The sequence below is a fragment of the Sprattus sprattus genome (assembly GCF_963457725.1).
Source record: "Sprattus sprattus genome assembly, chromosome: 10".
NCBI lineage: Eukaryota > Metazoa > Chordata > Actinopteri > Clupeiformes > Clupeidae > Sprattus > Sprattus sprattus.
The window spans coordinates 957,889-962,888 of NC_137908.1; positions in this window are offsets into that span (position 1 = coordinate 957,889).

A 5,000-nucleotide genomic window follows, 5' to 3' on the forward strand; every position below is an offset into this window, starting at 1 on the left:
AGCCCCTCCCTCTGTTATCACAGACCCTTTGTGTGTCTGGTAGTGTGTGTGTTTCTGAGTGTGTGTGTGTGTGTGTGTGTGTGTGTGTGTGTGTGTGTGTGTGCGTGTGTGTGTTTGTCTGGGAGTGTGTGTGTGTGTGTGTGTGTCTGGGTGTTTGTGTGTGTTTCTGGGTGTGTGTGTTTTGGGAACCTTTCAGGGAAAGTGTGTATGTGTGTGTGTGTGTGTGGCACATTGTATTTGGTATGGCAGCTTTCCTCTGGTGTGCATCATGCTCTAATTTTAGACAGACTGGAGACACTGGTGTGGAGCTCTATACTGCCCCCTACAGCTCTATACTGACCCCTACAGGTCTATACTGACCCCTGACCCCTACAGCTCTATACTGCCCCTACAGCTCTATACTGACCCCTGACCCCTGCAGCTCTATACTGACCCCTACAGCTCTATACTGACCCCTGACCCCTACAGGTCTATACTGACCCCTACAGCTCTATACTGACCCCTACAGCTCTATACTGCCCCCTACAGGTCTATACTGACCCCTACAGCTCTATACTGACCCCTACAGCTCTATACTGCACCCTACAGCTCTATACTGACCCCTACAGCTCTATACTGACCCCTACAGCTCTATACTGACCCCTGACCCCTACAGCTCTATACTGCCCCCTACAGCTCTATACTGACCCCTACAGCTCTATACTGCCCCCTACAGCTCTATACTGACCCCTACAGCTCTATACTGACCCCTACAGCTCTATACTGCCCCCTACAGGTCTATACTGCCCCCTACAGGTCTATACTGACCCCTACAGCTCTATACTGCCCCCTACAGCTCTATACTGACCCCTGACCCCTACAGCTCTATACTGACCCCTACAGCTCTATACTGACCCCTACAGCTCTATACTGACCCCTACAGCTCTATACTGCCCCCTACAGGTCTATACTGCCCCCTACAGGTCTATACTGACCCCTACAGCTCTATACTGCCCCCTACAGCTCTATACTGACCCCTGACCCCTACAGCTCTATACTGACCCCTACAGCTCTATACTGACCCCTACAGCTCTATACTGACCCCGACAGCTCTATACTGCCCCCTACAGGTCTATACTGCCCCCTACAGCTCTATACTGACCCCTGACCCCTACAGCTCTATACTGACCCCTACAGGTCTATACTGACCCCTACAGCTCTATACTGACCCCTGACCCCTACAGCTCTATACTGCCCCCTACAGGTCTATACTGACCCCTACAGGTCTATACTGACCCCTACAGCTCTATACTGACCCCTGACCCCTACAGCTCTATACTGACCCCTACAGCTCTATACTGCCCCCTACAGCTCTATACTGACCCCTACAGGTCTATACTGCACCCTATAGCTCTATACTGACCCCTACAGGTCTATACTGCACCCTACAGCTCTATACTGCCCCCTACAGCTCTATACTGACCCCTACAGCTCTATACTGCCCCTACAGCTCTATACTGCCCCTACAGCTCTATACTGCCCCCTACAGGTCTATACTGACCCCTGACCCCTACAGCTCTATACTGACCCCTACAGCTCTATACTGCCCCTACAGCTCTATACTGCCCCTACAGCTCTATACTGGCCCCTACAGGTCTATACTGACCCCTGACCCCTACAGCTCTATACTGACCCCTGATCCCATCAGCTCTATACTGACCCCTGATCCCTACAGCTCTATACTGACCCCTGATCCCATCAGCTCTATACTGACCCCTGATCCCATCAGCTCTATACTGACCCCTGATCCCATCAGCTCTATACTGACCCCTGACCCCTCCTCTCTTCTGTGTCTCCCAGGGAGGTGTAGGTCTCTCCAGGCTCCAGTCGAGGGAACACCATGAGCGGGTCTTCTGGTGGGATGCTCTACTGACAGACAGGCCCGGTCGTCAGGGCAACAGAAGAGGGAACCGACAGTGGCATGGCAACTGCCTCATGAAGGACGTCACGACACGTCACCTCCAGACACGTCAGTCTGTGTGGACCTCAGTGACGGACAGACTCGTCAGTGATTGACACATCAGTGATTGACACATCAGTGACGGACAGACTCGTCGTTCCTCCAACCTTACGCCTCTGGACTCCAGCAGTATTGTTGTTTTCTGCTCTTTGATGGACTCTAATGACGTGTGTGTGTGTGTGTGTGTGTGTGTGTGTGTGTGTGTGTGTGTGTGTGTGTGTGTGTGTGTGTGTGTGTGTGTGTGTGTGTGTGTGTGTGTGTGTGTGTGTGTGTGTGTGTGTGTGTGTGTGTGTGCGTGTGTGTGTGTCTGATGGACTATTATGACGTGTGTGTGTGTGTGTGTGTGTGTGCGTGTGTGCGTGTGTGCGTGTGTGTGTGATGGACTATAATGACGTGCCCCCAGACCCAACAGGAATAGAACACAATGTAGCAGTAGCCAGCGGGTAAACCCCACTCACCGACACCTTAGGGACGTGTGTGTGTGTGTTTGTCACACGCACACACACACACACACCCACACACACACACACACACACACACACACACACACACACACACACACACACACACACACACATACACACACAAAGACACACAAAGACACACACACAGACACAGACACACATACACACCCATGTGCTTAGGTATACACACACACACACACACACACATGATGTGTTTATGTATGCATGTATAGCCCACAGAGAAAACATTTGGTTCAGTAAAAAAAAATGAATAAGCGAGGCTGTTTAGTTTTTAGTACAGTCTTTTCTAGAAGAGAAGGATAAGACACACACACACACACACACACACACACACACATACGTCTGTACTACAGTCTTCTCCAGAAGAAAAGGATCACGTTGGCTACAAATGATTCCGTTGTTTCTACGCCTGAATCCGTTAGCTTGCTGGCTGTTTCAGACTCTATGTTTGCTAGCTTGCCAGCTCTCCAGATAACATATTATTTAATGAACAATTATTTAATGGTGGGATTCAACGTGTTTACAACACTAAAATGAGACAATACCTTTATTTTGTATATAATTCATTAGCTCGTCTGGCTACATGCTCACTGTTAGCCTCTGTCAATCGTTACTTCCTACAGTTGTCATAGATACCATTTAACGTCTCCAGAGCATTGATATTGAATAGTGATTCAACTTTTTTTACCTGATCTACTTCATAGGTGTACCGTTTGACACCTGCCAGCCAGTCACCATCAAAGGGGAACAACAGCTAGCTGATAACTGAGCTTTTTTGAAAGTGATGATGACACGGACCAAACTTTATCCAATCACGTTTCATTCTCCATGAGTTTCCTCCAATCACGTTTCATTCTCCATGAATTTCATCTAATCACGTTTCATTCTCCATGAAGCTTCAGTCTAAGCTCCACCCATCAAAGCCCCAACCACGCCCCCCTTGGCGATGAATACAAAATATATTTTCCAAATGCCATCACAGTTGCCAGACGCATCACAGTTGTCAGACTCATCAACGTTGTCAGCAAATTAGTTTTGTTTCTCCGAGGAGGATGTAATCTATCTATCGGAGACATTAGCGGCCAAAGCCTTCTCTGGGTGTGTTTGATATAAAGTGACATGCTAGCAACTTTAAGCAGGGTGAGTTCACCTCAGGAAAAACATTGTTTTCAAAACACTCAGTTGTGGTGTGGACGACATCTAAAAAACAACTTGAGACCATGCTTACTCTCTAGAGAGGTATATAAATAAACATGATCACTATTTGAAATCAAAGTTAATATAAATGAAATATGATAAGGAGCTCTCGGAGCTGGTTTGATGTTCTTGATATGTAGCGTGTTCATTCCCTCGGATCTAACAGTTCTGGAGAGGTCTGTTTAAGGAACCAAAAAGGTTCCCTACAGGAACTGATTTAAAGGGATCTCTGCTGTAAGTAATTAACCAAAAGGTTCCCAAAAGGGCTCGACAAACAAACGCACCTCTTGCCAAAGGGTTCTATCTAACCTCAGGGTTCCTGTATGAGGGGAGAAGAGTGTGTGTGTGTGCTGTTCTACAGAACCAGGCTCGGTCTTGTGTGTGTGGTGTTCTACAGAACCAGGCTCGGTCTCGTGTTCTGCTACAGAGGGCGGTTCTGCGGTGGAGGTGGACCGGGTCGGCCCGTGCTCTCAGACACCAGGTCCAACACGCGTCCAGGTCCACAGCAGCGGGACCAGGAGTGGTTCTGGCTCAGACTAGAACCTCTGAGTTGATTCTGCTTAGAACCTGGTCTGGCCCGGTGTGTGTTTAGCAGGTCTAGCAGCGCTAACAGCAGCTCTCCTTCAGGTCCTCCTCTGCAGCTCTGCTCTGCGCTCTTCTTCTTTAGTGTTAATGTTGGGGTCTGCTGCCACCTGCTGGCCAACTGAGGAAGTGTTTTGAAACCGTTTCCTTGTGCTTGAACTAAAACCCCTCTGGCTATCTCCAGGGACGTTTAGATCTTCCAGACGAGTCTCATGACTAGCCGCAGGTCTTATGTACTTTACATGTCTTATTTAATATGCTGCAACCATGCATGCAGGCTCAAACTGCAACCTTGCATGCATGCAGGGTCAGACAGACGTCCGTTTGCAGGATCTGAAACGAGACCAGCCAAAGCTTCATTAAGACAAAAATCTTGGACGACATGATATACCAAAGTCAGAGCTATTAAAAGTCTTGCATGCATTTGTGCTTTTGTTGAATTGTTCTGTAAATATAATATTTATTAAGCTAGCTTTTGTTTTATATATTTTATAACATTAGACTTTTAACTGTAATGTTGGACTTGCTGATTGTGTGTTCGTGGCTGGACTGAATCTGAATGATGTCACCTTAGAGGAAGTCCCGCCCACTCCGCCACTTCAGCACCAAAAGGGCTTCAACTCGATTCTGTCAATCATGCACACAATCATCCTGACTGGACAGCGGACCTGTCAGTCATCCACATGTGCTCATCTGATTATTGAGTGGTAGAGATAACTCAGTTGTTTGTTGTTCAC